Source organism: Bos grunniens, chromosome 20 (genome assembly GCF_055505025.1).
Source record: "Bos grunniens cultivar Pamir isolate PY7600 chromosome 20, Bosgru_T2T1.0, whole genome shotgun sequence".
NCBI classification, from domain to species: Eukaryota; Metazoa; Chordata; class Mammalia; order Artiodactyla; family Bovidae; genus Bos; species Bos grunniens.
Window position 1 is genome coordinate 35,196,758 of NC_141184.1, and position 17,260 is coordinate 35,214,017.

Sequence of the window (17,260 nt, forward strand, 5' to 3'; positions counted from 1 at the left end):
TTCATTTTTTAATTTGCATTTTCTTTTTTTTAAGATTTTTTTTTATTGAAGGATAATTGTTGTACAGAATTTTGTTGTTTTTGGTCAAACCTCAACATGAATCAGCCATAACTATACATATATCCTCTCCTGTTTGAACCTCCCTCCCATCTCCCTCCCCATCCCACCCCTCTAGGTTGATACAGAACCCCTTGTTTGAATTTCCTGAGCCATTGAGCAAATTCCTGTTAGCTATCTATTTTACGTATGGTAATGTAAGTTTCCGTGTTATTCTTTCCGTACATCTCACCCTCTCCTCCCTTCTCCCCATGTCCATAAGTCTCTCTATGTCTGTTTCTTCACTGCTGTCCTGTAAATAAATTCTTCAGTACCATTTTTATAGATTCCAAATATATGCATTAGAATATGATATTTATTTTTCTCTTTCTGACTTACTTCACTCTGTATAATAGGTTCTATGTTCATCCACTTCATTAGAACTCACTCAAATGCTTTCCTTTTTATGGCTGAGTAATAGTTCATTGAGAAAACTAAGATATATGGCAAATAGATGGGGAAACAATGGAAACAGTTAAGAGACTTTATTTTTGGTGGCTCCAAAATCACTGCAGATGGTGACTTCAGCCATGAAATGAAAAGATGCTTACTCCTTGGAAGAAATTATGGTCAACCTAGATAGCATATTAAAAAGCAGAGACATTTCTTTACCAACAAAGGTCCATCTAGTCAAAGCTCTGGTTTTTCCAGTAGTCATGTATGGATGTGAGAGTTGGACTATAAAGAAAGCTGAGCGCCAAAGGATTGATGGTTTTGAACTGTGGTGTTGGAGAACTCTCAAGAGACCCTCGGTCTGCAAGACAATCCAACCAGTCAATCCTGAAGGAAATAAATCCTGAATATTCATTGGAAGTACTGATACTAAAGCTGAAACTCCAATACTTTGGCCACCTGATGCAAAGAACTGACTCATTGGAAAATACCCCTTTGCTGGGAAAGACTGAAGGCGGGAGGAGAAGGGGACGACAGGATGAGATGGTTGAAAGGCATCACTGACTCAATGGACATGAGTTTGAGTAAGCTCCAGGAGTTGGTGATGAACAGGGAAGCCTGGTGTGCTGCAGTCCATGGGGTTGCAAAGAGTTGGACATGACTGAGCGACTGAACTGAACTGAATGTTCCATTGTGTATATGTACCACAACTTCTTTATCCATTCATCTGTCGATGGACATACAGGTTGCTTCCCGATTCTGCTGCTGCTGCTGCTGCTAAGTCGCTTCAGTCATGTCCGACTCTGTGCGACCCCATAGACGGCAGCCCACCAGGCTCCCCTGTCCCTGGGATTCTCCAGGCAAGAACACTGGAGTGGGTTGCCATTTCCTCCTCCAATGCATGAAAGTGAAAAATGAAAGTGAAGTCGCTCAGTTGTGTCTGACTCTTAGCGACCCCACAGACTGCAGCCTACCAGGCTCCTCTGCCCATGGGATTTTCCAGGCAAGAGTACTGGAGTGGGGTGCCATTGCCTTCTCCAGCTTCCCTATTCTAGCTATCATAAATAGTGTTGCAATGAATAAGCAATGGGATACATGTGTCTTTTTCAATTTTGATTTCCTCAAGGTATATGCCTAGGAGTGGGATTGCTGGGTCATATGGTGGTTTTATTCCTAGTTTTTTAAGGAATCTTCATACTGTCTTTCATAGTGGCTGTATCAATTTACATTCCCACCAACAGTGCAAGAGCGTTCTCTTCTCCACACCCTCTCCAGACTTTATTGTTTGTAGATTTTTTGATGATGGCCATTCTGACAGGTATGAGGTGATATCTCATTATAGTTTTGATTTGCATTTCTGTAATAATGAGTGATGATGAGCATCTTTTCATGTGTTAGCTATCTGTATGTATTCTTTGAAGAAATGTCTGTTTAGGTTTTTTCCCCACTTTTTGATTGGGTTGTTTGTTTTTCTGGTATTGAGTTGTATGAGCTGCTTGTATATTTTGGAAATTAATCCTTTGTCAGTTGTTTCATTTGCTATTATTTTCTCCCATTCTGAGTGTTGTCTTTTCACCTTGCTTATAGTTTCCTTTGCTGTGCAAAAGCTTTTAAGTTTAATCGGGTCCCACTTGTTTACTTTTGTTTTTATTTCCATTACTCTAAGAGGTGGGTCAAAGAGGATCTTGCTTTGATTTATGTCATCAAATGTTCTGCCTATGTTTTCCTCTAAGAGTTTTATAGTTTCTGATCTTTACATTTAGGTCTTTAATCCATTTTGAGTTTATCTTTCAGTATGATGTTAGGAAGTGTTCTAATTTCATTCTTTTACACGTAGCTGTCCAGTTTTCCCAGCACTGTTTATTGAAGAGGCTGTCTTTGCCCCATTGTATATTCTCACCTCCTTTATCAAAAATAAGGTACCCATAGGTGTCTGGGTTTATATCTGGGCTTTCTATCTCATTCCATTATTCTATATTTCTGTTTTTGTGCCAGTACCATACTGTCTTGATGACTGTAGCTTTGTAGTATAATCTGAAGTCGGGAAGATTGATTCCTCCACCTCCATTCTTCTTTCTCAAGACTGCTTTCACTATTCAGGGTCTTTTGTGTTTCCATGTGAACTGTGAAATTTTTTGTTTAGTTCTGTGAAAAATTCCACTGGTAATTTGATAGGGATCACATTGAATCTGTAGATTGCATTTGGTAGTATCATCATTTTCACAATATTGATTCTTCCTACCCAGGAACATGGAGTATCTCTCCATCTGATTATGTTGTCTTTGATTTCTTTCATTAGTGTCTTATAATTTTCTGTGTACAGTTCTTTTGTCTCCTTAGGTAAGTTTATTCCTAAATATTCAAAAAGAATATTCCTAATTCTTTTTGTTGCATGATGAATGGGATTGATTCCTTAATTTCTCTTTCTGATCTTTCATTGTTAGTATATAGAAATGCAAGTGATTTCTGTGTATTGATTTTGTATCCTGCAACTTTGCTAAATTCACGGATTAACTCTAGTAATTTTCTGATACTATCTTTAGGGTTTTCTATGTACAGTATCATGTCATCTGCCACCAGTGATAGCTTTACTTCTTATTTTCCAATCTGGATTCCTTTTATTTATTTTTCTTCTCTGATTGCTGTAGCTAGGACTTCCAGAACTATGTTGAATAACTGGTGAAAGTGGACATCCTTGTCTTGTTCCTAATCTTAGGGGAAATTCTTTCAGTTTTTCACCATTGAGAATAATGTTTTCTGTAGGCTTATCATATTTGGCCTTTATTATGTTGAGGTAGGTTCCTTCTATGCCCATTTTTTGAAGACTTTAAATCATAAATGTGTGCTGAATTTTGTCAAAGGTTTTTCCTGTGTCTATTGAGATTATTATATGGTTTTTATCATTCAATTTGTTAATATGGTGTATCACATTGATTGATTTGCATATATTGAAGAATACTTGCATCCCTGGAATGAACCCAACTTGATCATGGTATCTGAGCTTTTTGATGTATCGCTAAATTCTGTTTGCTAAAATTTTGTTGAGGATTTTTGTATCTATGTTCATCAGTGATATTGGCCTGTAGTTGTCTTTTTTTGTGTTGTCTTTGTCTGGTTTTGGTATCAGGGTGATGGTGGCCTTGTAGAATGAGTTTGGAAGTGTTCCTTCCTCTGCAATTTTTTGAAAGAGTTTTAGAAGGATAGGCATTAGCTCTTCTCTAAATGTTTGATAGAATTCTCCTGTGAAGCCATCTGATCCTGGGCTTTTGTTTTTGGGGAGATTTTTGATCACAGCTTCAATTTCAGTGCTTGCAATTAGGTTGTTCATAATTTCTATTTCTTCCTGGTTTAGTCTTGGAAGATTGAACTTTTCTAAGAATCTATCCTTTTCTTCCAGATTATCCATTTTATTGCCATATAGTTGTTCATAAGTCTCTTACAATCCTTTGTATTTCTGCATTGTCTGTTGTAACCTCTTCTTTTTCATTTCTAATTTTGTTGGTTTGATTCTTCTCTCTTTTCTTCATGATGAGTCTGCCTAAAGGCTTGCCAATTTTATCTTCTCAAAGAAAAAGTTTTTAGTTTTATTAATCTTTACTACTGTTTCTTTCATTTCTTTTTCATTTGTTTCTGCTCAGATCTTAATGATTTCTTTCCTTCTACTAATTTTGGGGGTTTTTTTCCTTCTTTTTCCAGTTGTTTTAAGTTTAAAGTTATGTTGTCTGTTCAGTGTTTTTCTTGTTTCTTGAGGTAGGATTGTAGTGCTATAAGCTTTGCTCTAAGAACTGCTTTTGCTACATCCCATAGGTTTTGAGTTGTCGTGTTTTCATTGTCATTTGTTTCTAGAAGTTTTTTGATTTCCCTTTTGATTTCTTATGTAACCTGTTGGTTATTTAGAAACATGTTGTCTAATCTCCATGTGTTTATGTTTCTTACAGTTTTTTTCTTGTAATTGATATCTAGTCTCATAGTGTTGTCATTGGAGAAGATGCTTGATAAGATTTCAATTTCCTTAAATTTACTGAGGTTTGATTTGTGACCCAAGATGTGGTCTATCCTGGAGAATGTCCCATGTGAACCTGAGAAGAAGGTGTATTCTTCTGCATTTGGATGGAATGTCCTGAAGATATCAATGAGATCCATCTCATCTAATGTATCATTTAAGTCTTGTGTTTCCTTATTAATTTTCTGTTTTGATGATCTAACCACTGGCGTATGTGGGGTGTTAAAGTCTCCTACTATTATTGAGTTACTGTCAATTTCTCCTTTTATGTCTGTTAGTGTTTGTCTTATGTATTGAGATGTTCCTATGTTGGATGTATAGATATTTACAATTGTTATGTCTTCCTCTTGGATTGATCCCTTGATCATTATGCAGTGTCCTTCCTATCTCTTGTAATCTTATTTATTTTAAGGTCTATTTTGTCTGATATTAGGATTGCTACTCCAGCTTTCTTTTGCTTCCCACTTGCAGGGAATATATTTTTCCATCCTCTCACTTTCAGTCTATATGTATCTTTAGGTCTGAAGTGGGTTTCTTATAGACAGCATATATTTGGGTCTTTTTTTTGTATCCATTCATCCAGTCTGTGTCTTTTGGTTGGAGCATTTAATCCATTTACATTTGAAGTAATCATTGTTATATATGTTCCTATTGCCATTTTCTTAATTATTTGGGGTTGATTTTGTAGATCTTTTTTCTTCTCTAGTATTTTTTGACTATATAAATCCGTTTAACATTTGTTGTAAAGCTGGTTTGGTGGTACTGAATTCTCTTAACTTTTGCTTATCTGAAAATCTTTTTATTTCTCCATCAATTTTGAATGAGATGCTTACCAGGTACTATAATCTTGGATGTAGATTTTTCCCTTTCAGTACTTTAAATATATCCTGCCATTCCCTTCTGGCTTGCAGAGTTTCTGCTGAAAGATCAGCTGTTAAACATATGGGGTTTCCCTTGTATGTTACTTGTTGCTTCTCCCTTCCTGCTTTTAATATTCTTTATTTGTGTTTAGTCTTTGTTAGTTTGATTAGTAGGTATCTTGGTGCATTTCTTCTTGGGTTTATCTTGTATAGGATTCTTTGTACCTCCTGGACTTGATTGACTATTTCCTTTTCCATGTTGGGGAAATTTTCAACTATAATCTCTTCAAAAATTTTCTCATACACTTTCTTTTTCTCTTCTTCTTCTGGGACCCCTATAATTCGAATGTTGGTGCGTTTGATATTGTCCTAGAGGTGTCTGAGACTATCCTCAGTTCTTTTCATTCTTTTTACTTTATTCTGTTCTTCAAAAGTTATTTCTACCATTTTATCTTCCAGCTCACAGATTCATTCTTCTGCTTCAGATATTCTGCTATTGATTCCTTCTAGAGTATTTTTAATTTCAGTAATTGTGTTGTTTGTCTCTGTATGTTTATTCTTTAATTCTTCAAGGTCTTTGTTAATTGATTCTTGCATTTTCTCCATTTTGTTTTCAAGGTTTTTAATCATCTTTACTATCATTACTCTGAATTCTTTTTCAGGGAGTTTGCCTATTTCCTCTTCATTTATTTGGATTCCGTGTTTCTAGTTTGTTCCTTCATTTGTGTAGCATTTCTCTGCCTTTTCATTATTTTTTTGTTTAACTTATTGTGTTTGAGGTCTCCTTTTCCCAAGCTTCAAGGTTGAATTCTTTCTTCCTTTTGGTTTCTGCCCTCCTATGGCAACCCACTCCAGTATTCTTGCCTGGAGAATCCCGTGGATGGAGGAGCCTGGCGAGCTATAGTCCACGGGGTCACAAAGAGTCAGACACGACTGAGCGACTTCACTTTCACTTTATGATTGGTCCAGTGGTTTGTGTAAGCTTTGTATAGGGTGAGATTTGTGTTGAGTTTTTATTTGTTTTTTCTCTGATGGGCAAGGCTGAGTGAGGTGGTAATCCTGTCTGCCGGTGATTTGGTTTGTGTTTTTGTTGTCTGTTGTTTAGATGAGGTGTTCTGCACAGTGTGTTACTGGTGGTTGGGTGATGCCGGGTCTTGTATTCAAGTGGTTTCCTTTGTGTGAGTTCTCACTATCTGATATTCCCTAGGGTTAATTCTCTGGTAGTCTAGGGTCTTGGAGTCAGCGCTCCCACTCCAAAGGCTCAGGGCTTGATCCCATGTCTGAAGATGACCCAAAGCTGGCGGGGATATCAAATTTGTTGGAGAAAAAACTGAGATTCAAAATGAGCTCAGAGGGGCTGGAGTACTGGACTGTTCCAGCCTCTTCATGGCCCGAGTGGAGGGGAGCCATTGCCAAGGGTTCTGCCCTTCAGCACTGGGGATGAGAGGAGGAGAAGGAACTGGGAAAGGAATAAGGACAAGAGGGGATGGAAGTCACAGCAACTGTGCCAGAGGCCATAGAAGGAGGAGGAGGTGGACGAGCAGGAGGAGGTGGCAGCTTCTGTGGCAGCTGCCCAAAATAAGGATGTTTAGTATTTAGTGGGTACATACTGGTCCACCTGAACCAATTGCTAAATTGGTGAAAGCTTCCTGTTCTCTGAGTAAATATTTTCCTGAGCACCCTCAGGGTCCCCTTTCCTCCAGCAGAGACATCCCCCCAGAGCACATTCAAGCCCACTTCCCTACATTCTGGCTATAAAGAGGTTCCATCTGGCATTAGGGACCTGCATCTCCCTGACTCCATCACAAGGGCTCACATCCATTTGCTGATAAGTCCTTGCCCAGAGCCCGGATAGCTGTTAACTACTTTGATTATCAGCCCCGCCTTTAGGTAATGCAGTCTGCAGCCTCCGGCTGGACCATGCAACCCTGCCTGTGGAGCAGGGATGTGTTCTATCACACATGGCTTTTTTGGTGTTTGGGTCGATTTTAACTTTTAATTGGAAAAGCTCTTTTATTTTCAGAAGTGTGTACATTTCTATAGCACAGTGCTAACCCTGATCAATCTGGAGAGGATTAGGTAAATTTTTATAACTGAAAGGAAACAGGAAATTTATTTTTAAGTTTTGTGGCTCCAACACATTAATGTGATTTTTTGTTTAAGTATTGAATGCCATTCCAGAGACACATTTAAGTTCTTTATAGTCAGAATCAGATGGCAGTACAGCTTGAAAAGAAAACAATAAAATATCTATTTGTTCCTTTCAAGCCTGCCTGTTTTTCTTTCCTTCACAAACAGCCATCTAAGTGAGACTGGAAGGCCAACCTTAGAGGAACCTGTTGTTTCTCCTCCAAGAGATTGTTCTGTGTCTAGAGAAGCACGTGTTCTGATTTAATTAGAAACCGGTGGGGCACTGGGCCGGCTGGCTGGCTGCTCTGGCCGCCCTGGAAGCCGGAGGGCTGAGTGGAGGCCAGGGAGTCTGAGCATATCTTTGGGGTAAGAGATTTGGTTACACAAGGGAGGGGAGCTGATGGCTGGTCCGCTCATTTGGGGAAAACTTTCTGGGTGGTAGGAACTAAGGATAGGGTGTAAGAAACTGATACACTGGGAGAGGGGTGAGGTGAGCAGAAGAGGCCAGGCCCTGGCTGCCTGTTTCAGCCTGCGAAGGGCAGCTTCGCCTCTCCCCTGCATCTCCCCGTCTCCCCCAAATGGAGTTCACGGGACTAAATCGTGGTGGGGTTTGCCTGGTGCCCATTTCCACAGCTCTTCCTCCTCACGACCACCCAGATAAACCCACTTCTCAGGGCGCTGGCTAACGGGCTAACTTCTTGGTCATCCTTTCCAGGCTTTCGTGAGGTGGTGGAATGGAGAGGAAGGCAGACAGTTCTTGAATTCCCTTCCTCTGAAGCAGAGGCAGTAGCTTCTGTGTCTTCTCCCTCTACAGCTGGACTCTCCTGCTTTTATACCTCCTGCTCCATCGTGTCCTAACCAGGGCTTACAGACTTCTCTCCCCCGTGGGATGTGGATCCTGCAGTGCCAATGACCAGAGCTTCCCTTGTTTGTAGAGCCAGCATCTGGCGCTGTATCTGCACAGATTAATTCAGTAAGTGGAATATATATTCATCAGTCAAAGGCAGGCAAAATCCAGGCTAGATGGGAAAGAGGACTGACATTATTGTGTACATGTGACACAGTGATACTGCTTTCACAGAATCAAAGGGCAGTGAAGGCCTTGAGTGCCTGGGGAATCAGGAGTGTGAGTCACACCAGGAGAAGCAGAGTGGCGCAGGTGGGATCAGTAAGATTTTAGTCATGGCATGGTTTATGAGCTGGGAAATTGGTTGTCACGCAATGTTGAATAGTCACTCAGATTTATCCACAACCCTCCAATGTTCATCTCAGACATTCTGGCCAAATCAGTGTCCTATTTGTATAATCTACATTCACTTTGCTTCCAGTTTGAATTTCTTGTGTATTCCATTCCCACCCTATTGGAATTAGCTGAACTCATTTGTTGAATCCTCACAGTGAGCCTAGGGGGTACACCTTGCTGGTATGAACCCTCACAGGGGCTCTGGAAGGTGGGGACCATCCTCACTGTGCATGTGAGGCTCCGGGGCTCAGACTGGTCCCAAGGCAGGATGGCCCTGTGCTTGGAGAGACTCTTTCCAGACTCTGCCGCTTATAGTTATGGGACTTAGGGGGAAGTTACCTAACCACAGTCATTAAAACCAGAACATTTGGAAAGAAATCAATGTTTGTCTTGGCCAACCCATGCTGGGCCAGTGCATTAGAGCGGCTGTGGTAGTGAGTGACTTGCTCCGTGTCAGATGCACGTGTATTTATGAGAACTGTGTGACCTCTATTGTTTCCTTTCTTTGGGACGCGAGGAGAGACGGCTCTAAGCGGCATTCCTTCAGTTGTGCTAGTTCCGGAGTTGGGAAGAACCTGTTCAACTCACAAGCTGGACAGGCCTTTCTCTTGGACCTGAAAGATTTATGACCCGATCATCCAGAAGCCCCACCACAAAAACCTCATTGAGCTGGTTACATGTTATCTTCCGAATATCAGCTCAGATGAAAAGGACCGTCTGGCCCACTGACAACCATCCATTGGCTTCTGCACAGTGTATTATTGTCCAACGCTTCCTCGGGAGCTATAATTAGGTGATGGTGTAAGGAGGCCACGGCGCGCGTTTGAATAGCGACTCTATTTGGGTCATGATGTCACTCACTCACTCGGGTCCCTTCTCATCATATGGCCTTCACCAGAGTGTGGTTGGAATTCAGCACACATGAAATCAGACCTTCACTGAGTTTTTCATGAAGTAATGATAGCCCTTGGGATGAAGAGCTTTTACATACCTGAAATAATTATGACTTAAGAGTTGAAGTTCTGGGACCCCACTTTTTAGCTCTTTAATCTGGACAAGCCTCTTAGAGACTTCCTTTGTTCATCTGCTAATTAGGGTTCATGGTACTAGTAACTTCTATGGGTTATAACATATGGTGTATATATTACTTGCCTTTCCCCCATCATACCCAATCAATGACTACGTCCTGAATGTTCCCCTCTGAAGTATTAATATCTCTCAACTCTTTCCATGGTTCTCTGTCACCATCCCAGGCCCAGCCACTGTCCACTCTTGGCTTAGATCATTGCACTAGCCTCTTCACTGCACCCACTCTTATGTTCCTCTAATAGACAGGCTGCTTCCACAATCATCTTGTGGGTCAACCTCCTGGAACACAGCCTCCAGCTTCAAACCTTCCAGTGGTTTGATCTAAGCCATTCTCTGGGCTGAAGCCCCAGTTCCTCACCTTGATTTGTAAGGTAACGCGTGGTCTGTCCTCGTCTGTATCGCAAAGCTCGGGTCCTACCACGGGTCTCCCCCACTCCCACCACCGCATCAGCATTCCAGCCAAGTCAGCTTATTTTCAGCCACTCAAATACCTCAAGAACTCTCCTCTTTAAAAGCCCTCTGTACTGGTTGTTCCTTCTGCTTAGCACATTCTCTACCCGTTCTCCACCACTTCCCTGCCTTGCCAATTCCAGATGCTCCTTTGAGAACCCGTTGGAAATGCTGCTTCCTCGGGAAATCCTCCTGAGATGTCCCCCGCCACCTCCACCATTATTATAATCTCCTGATAAACAGGCATGCTCTACTTCCCAGCATATGTCACAACTCCAATTAAATAATTACCTGGAAAGCATTTGTTTAAAGTTTATCTTCCTCTCTGGACTGTTTCTAAAACGTGGTTTCATTTCTAGTATACTAAGCGGCACATAACGTTCACTCATAAAACATTGTGGAGGGATGAAACTTGTTATTCCTCTCAGCACTCAATCCTGCCATTTTTTGCAGTTGAATATCCTTGGGTCACCTTTGCTAGTTAATCTCCAGCCTCCTCTTGGTTGAGGATAGAAGGCTCTGTGTGAAGGAACCCCATCTCTAGGTTTTCCTGGCCACCGAGGGCCGGGTGGAGAGCACGGTAGGAGTTAGAAGAGAGTCACTAGGCTGCTGAGTGTTACAGCTAGAAAGACACTTAGGGTTCAGTGAACCCCTTGGCCACATTTTAAAGATGGGGAAACTGAGGCCAAGAGAAATTGAAAGTTATGCTCGAGAGTAGAGCTAAGGAATGGATTCAGTGACCCTAAAATATTCTTTTCTCAGGCATTAACACACACATAGAAAACATATTTATACACAGTTTGTAGAGCATTTTCTATTTCATTACTGTTGCTCTATTGATCTTTATAGCAGCCTTGAGAAGAAGGTAGGGCAATCGTTCATCCTCGTTATACAGACGAGGAAATAAGAACAGGGTGTCTGGTGACTTATGCCCACATCCAAGGTCAACCCAACTTACAAGTGCAAAAGCCTGAGTCCCCGAGCTTCAGGTTCTAGGGTGCATGTTTTTTCCCACCACATTGCTCTGTTTTTCTTACAAATAAATACTTGTGTGTGTGCTTAGGTGCTCAGTTGTGTCTGACTCTGCAACCCCATGGACTGTAGCCTACCAGGCTCCTCTGTCAACAGAATTTTCAAGGCAAGAATACTGAACTAGGTTGCCATGCCCTCCTTCAGGGAATCTTCCTGACCCAGGGATTGAACCCACATCTCTTGCATCTGCTGCATTGGCAGGCAGATTCTTTACCACTAGCGCCACCTGGGAAGCCCCCAAATAAATACTTGGGCAACTCCATTTCTGGTAAGAAATGCATCAGCCAGAGTCTCAGATGGGAGCAGAGAGAAGTTCTGTTTCATTCTCTTCCTTGCTCACTTAATGGCTGTGATGTCTGTGACTCAGGCTTCCCTCTGTCAGGTGACACAGGATAAAGTCAGAGGAGGTGATGGGGTGGGTGTAGGTGCTAAGAAGTCAGGGCTAAGCCCTCGCTCTGCTACTCACAGCTGGGGACCCTAACCAGCTCGTCAGGAGCCGCTCTGAGCCTTAGGTGTCCAGCTGTAAAACATAGGTACTTGTTGCCTCTCTCTAGCATTGTTCAGGATTAAATGAGATAGTGCTTAAAAGACACAGAGAAAACAGAAGGCACTGCTTAAGCACTATTTATCCTAACACCCTGGCAGCCTGCAGCAACAGAGTTGAGAAAAAAATGTCAGAAAAGGTCAGCCTTTGGGTCAGAGAGGTGTAAGGAGTTCTCAGGAGGGCACCATGAACCCTGAGGTGTGGTTGAAAGGGGAGGTTTGCAGCTGATGCAGACTGTATTTTAGCCGCAGTCTCTTCGGCTGCCTCCTGATTTCATCAGTCTCCGTGTGTCCTGACTGCTGCTTCCGTGCCTTGCTTGCAGTGAGTGGGGGTGGAGTTGGGGGACTCACTTGTTGGGGGTAGACAGTGTCCGAGATGCCCCCTTCACCCCAAAAGAATCAACACATTTCTGCCCAAATTATGTTTCCTATCTCTGCATTTGGAGTGGGGAAGTTAAAAAAAGGAATGGGAGAAAACGTTTATAAATTCATCTGACTGCCAATCTGAAAATGGTTCCATTTCTTAGAGCCATTTGTGAGCTTTTGTTTTCCTAAGCTGCAACTTCACAAAATGCATCCAGAAACCACGCTTTAAGGAAATCTACTTGACCGAGCTGTGAACACTGCTGATTTACGAGTACCTTTCTTGGCAGTCTAGAAGTTAAAACAGCATCCCTAATGGTGAAACTACAAAATCTAAATTGAGAATTTCATTATCGACATTTAAATTAAAATTTCATGGCAGACTCAGGAGCGAGGAGGCGGGGTTGTGGAAAGAGGTGGCAGATGATCAAAGTAGAAATCCAGTTTAAAAAAAAAAAAAGAGATCAGGTCATTCCTGGGGAGGGTGGTCCGCTTCTGGAGAAATGACGGCCCTGGGAATTTACCATGTCCCTGGGCTGTGCTTCAGCGCACAGGCTGTCACTTGTCCACAGATCAAGGAGAAGTCCAAGGGCAGACCCATCCTCCCCAAGGCCCCAAGACTGCGATGAAAGCAGAAGCTGGAATAATTGCCAGCGCAAAATCACTGTGGCAAAGGTCCGGAATCCTACCCTGGCATAGCGAGCTCGTTCTCTCCGGGTGGGACTCCTTGTCTAAAGAGGGGGCAGAGAACATCTGAGTCTGCCCCCACCGCAGGGCCCCAGGGCCCGAGTCCCCACACCAAGTCTCCTGTGCCACCATTGCCACCAAACCCCATTTTGAAGGGCACAGCTTCTTTTTCTAAAGAGAAGACAAAGCTTTCTCTCCTTCACAGAGTCATACAGTCATATATTTTTCAAAGATGGAAAATGATGAATCCAAGTTCATAAATGAGATATTCAGGATGGCAAGGAAATTGAGGCATGCACATACATATGCCTGGAAATATCTTCTTTGGTTAAGGCAAAGAAAGCAAGTGAGGTTGTTACTATGTGTGTGGGTGGGAAAGGAAGGTGGTCTTGGACTATACTGTCTAGCTTAGCTTAGTTAAATTGTCGAGCATAGGGAACCTAGTAGTAAGTGTCCAAGTGGACTGGGGACACAATTGTGATGGTGGGTCAACATGATTCCCAGTGTCGTCACTGTGTCTGGCTCCAGGTCCCTGTTCTGCTTTTGCCCACAACCCTGGGCTCTCATCCCCGCCTCCAGGCCGTCAGTGATCACGTGGGTGCTGGTGACCCTTAACTCTTCATCCTCAGGCTCTACTGTCCATCTTCACCTTCAAGTCCCACAGGCAGCCTAAGGGCACCACATCCAATGTGGAGAACTGGTCACCAAGCAAGGGCACCTGCTGTGCCCACCGGTGGCTCCATCGATCCCATCATCCAAACATAAGCCTGGGAATAGTCACAACCCCAGCTTCTCCCTCTGCCCTCATGTCTAACCTGCTGCCACATTATTTCTTCTTTCTGTTCATCACACTGGTTTCCTCCTCTCCTTCCCACCCCAGCTATGACTGTCTTGGTTCAGACCTTCAGCTACGTCTTGCTCCTGGGCTGTTGCAGTTGCCTCCAAACTGGTCTCCCTGGCTTCTCTAAGTATCTCCTCCAAGCCACGCTCCACACTGTTGCTGCAGGAATCTTTCTGCAGCGCAAATGTAATTTTGATGTGACCCTCAAGGCTTTGGGTCACCTGCAAGATGAAGTCCAAACTCATCACCAAAGCAGGTGAAGTTCCTCTGGCCCTGCACCCTGTCCATCTCTCCAGCCTTCTCTTTTATTCACTTCTCTAACTTCTTCACTCAGCACATGTTTATTACACCTGCTTGGTGCCAGATACTCTGCAGGTGAAGGGACATGGTGGTAAAAGTAACCATCACCCTGCACCATATAATCTGTCTACACAAAGCATGTGCTTAGTGGGCTGGTTGTAACAGTCAGCATTACAGATGCACTGTAGCTTCAGTTCTGGGATTTCTAATTCCGCCTCGCAGGAATTAAACTGCTCTTTAAGCCAGTGTTACTTGCCTGATAGTGCTTTTCATACAAAAATTTCAGCTTTCAGCATTAACTCTGCTTGCAACTATTCACCCTTCCACCAAGGCCAGGAAAGTAGTCAGAACTGGCCCAGGCTTGTTGAGAGTATTCCCGGATCAATATTCTTAAACTACTGTCTTCACTGGGTCTCTCCACTGTGAACATCTGCCATGGTCTATGTTGTTGCTACTCAAGGCACAGTTTGAGGACCAGCATCAGCGGCATCACCTGGGAACTTGCTAAACTATCCCAGACCTGCTGAATCGGAATCTGCATTTTAACAAAGTCCCGGGTGCTTTGTTTGTACACTGACGTTGGAGGAGGTCTGGTTGACACAGACTGAGAGACGCACAGCTTCTTACTTGACACCACATCACTGATTGCTCCTCCAATAATATTCACTCCAGGATATCCTGATCTAAATCAGCTGGGGCCCTTAAAAAGCTCTCTCGTAATGTGTGTGCTTATGGCCTTTACTTTCAGACATCATTCTTATTTTTGCCCACAGAAATTTGTCCAGGACTTATTCTTCCATAAGTGATTTCTCCCGAGACGCTGCCTTTATTTCCCCAATTGTGCATGTCCCACAATCTATCCCATGTCCACCCCCCTTCCGTATCAAGCCTGACATTCCAGATGCCTCACCATGTGAGGACCCACTGTCCCTTTCTTCGCCTGGACATGAGTTGGGCAGCCTTCAGAACATACCAGGTTTGTTCATTCACACTTCAGTATCTTAGCTGTTTAGGGGGTCACCTATGGAAGTCCTTTTACCCCTTGGGTCATGCTTTCAAGACCTAATTGTAGCTACATGATTTGTTTGAAGCCCTTCCTAGACACATCAAAAGTATCAAGGCCACACTGCTCCTTCCCTTATCCAAACGCAGATCATTTGTCTATACCTATGATGTGGGCACCAAATCCTAGGGACCTTTGCATTGAAGTGTCAGCAGTTTTACTTGCTTACAAAGAAACAGCTGGATGATTCTCTTTTTCACTTTAAATTTTGAAATAATTTTAGATAAAAAAGTTGTCAAAATAATAAGAGGAGAGCTCCATACACCTTTCACTCAGCTTCTGCTAATACTAACATCTTCCACAACCACACACAGTGAGCAAAACCAGGAAATTAACCTTGGTACAATGCTATTAATGAAACTACAGATCTTACTAAGGGAGATTTCTGAAGTTTTCCTACTAATGTTCTTTTCCTATTCCAGGATCCATTCTGTGGTCTCACCCTGTTTTAGTAGTCATGTCTCCTTAGTCTCTTCCAACCTGGGAATAAATCTTCTCTTTCCTTGTTCCTCCCTCCCATGCTTGACGCTTTTGAATAGTGCTGGTCAGCTATGTTGTGGAATATCCTTCAGTTTGAGTTTGATACTTTCTCAAGGCTAGACTGAGGTTTTGCATTTTTGGTAAAAATTACACATGAGTGATTTTGTGCCCTTCTCAGTGCATCATTCATGGACTTGATATTAATATATCTTATTGCTGATGATCTTAGCCTTCCTCACCTGGTTAAGCTGGCTTCTGCTGAGTTTCTCTACAATAAAGTTGCCATTTTCCCCTTTACAAGTAATAACTATCTTGGGAGAGATATTTTGAAATTATGCAAATACCACTTTCTCCTCAAATATATGCCCACTGATTTTACACCCATTGGTGGATCTGCCTTCAAAATGTATCACTGTGGCACCCACTGTGTGTATATTCATAAACACTCAGTTGTGTGAGATAAGTCCCTGTTCAAATCATTCCAGTAGGGTTTTCTATTAAATAGACTTTCTTTGAATTGTCTTTTTAAAGCTGTTCATTATAACAGGGTGGCACAATCAAATAAATAAAACAGTCTTTCATGCATGCATCCATCCATCTAATATTTCTTTCAATTTTTTCATAAAATAAATCAACTACCAATCTTCATATTTCTCCCAGTTATGCCCTAACTGGTGTCCCCTACTCCCTGCTGTTCTGTTTGAATTATTACGTGAACTGGCTGTTTTGCCCAAATGAGTAAGCCAAGATAGGACCATTGATTTTTTTTGAGCAGATGGTTGTCTAAATCAATGTGAAAAATGAGATGCCAAACTGTTTTCCTGGAATGTGCCACTGCAGAAAATGCTGCTGTCATGGACATCTGCTGCTTGTGCCTGCTCAGTGGCTCACATCCCTCTCTTTAGGTCACAGCATCCAACTTTTTTTTTGCAGAATCTCCCCTCCTGTGTTCTTAGTCCATGTGGTTTCATGGAGCTGGCCCACCTGCTGGCGTTGGAGGTGTGCACATGCCCCAGGCCTGGACAGAGTTAGCCATCCCTTTCACCATAGTAGGGTTTCAGTGGTAAAGAACCTGCCTGCCACTGCAGGAGACTTAAGAGATTTGGGTTCGATCCCTGGGTCAGGAAGATTCCCCTGGAGGGGGGCATGGCAACCTATTCCAATGTTCTTGCCTGGAGAATCCCATGGACAGAGAAGCCTGGCAGGCTACAGTCCACAGGGTTGCAAAGAGTTGGACACGACTGAAGGAACTTAGCACTCACACACACTGGCTGTAGTAAACGACTGAGAAATTGGCATCTGGTTCTAGTCGGCTAATCAGAATCTCTTCCAAAATCTTGGTGGCATTATTACTGGGTATTTAAGAGAGTGGGGCGGAAGCCTGAAGCTTCACTGGACATCTTTGCCACCGTGTGTGGGGAAAGCAGACTTGAGAATACGGCCGACACAGTGAGAGATGGTGAAGTGGGAAGAGTGAAAGGGACCTGTTCCTTGTAATGTCAGTTGATCACCTGGATCTAGTTTCCTGAAGCGAGGTCCATCCCAGGACTTTTCAGTTTCATGAGCCAATCCATTCCCTTTCATTGTATAAGACAGCTTGAGTTGAGTTTCTTCTACTTGTAACTCAAAGTCCTGACAAATAGATACTTTTTAAGTACCTACTACCCATGAGGACAGATGCTTGGGG

At 42.7% G+C, this 17,260-nt stretch overlaps 2 long non-coding RNA genes across 5 annotated transcripts in view; both read left to right on the forward strand.

Moving 5' to 3' along the window:
• LOC147350236 (uncharacterized) overlaps positions 1-17,260 on the forward strand; it is a 46,541-nt gene that overhangs the window by 10,250 nt on the left and 19,031 nt on the right. The window lies entirely within an intron of this gene.
• LOC147350237 (uncharacterized) lies at positions 7,676-11,325 on the forward strand. 4 transcript variants are annotated; one of them, XR_015148666.1, is made up of 3 exons: positions 7,676-7,848; positions 8,198-8,455; positions 9,243-11,325. It is a non-coding gene; the product is annotated as an uncharacterized LOC147350237 (long non-coding RNA). The 4 variants fall into 4 exon arrangements; XR_015148665.1 differs by having other exon boundaries at positions 7,689-7,848; positions 8,297-8,455; XR_015148668.1 differs by lacking the exon at positions 7,676-7,848 and adding an exon at positions 7,864-7,920 and having other exon boundaries at positions 8,297-8,455.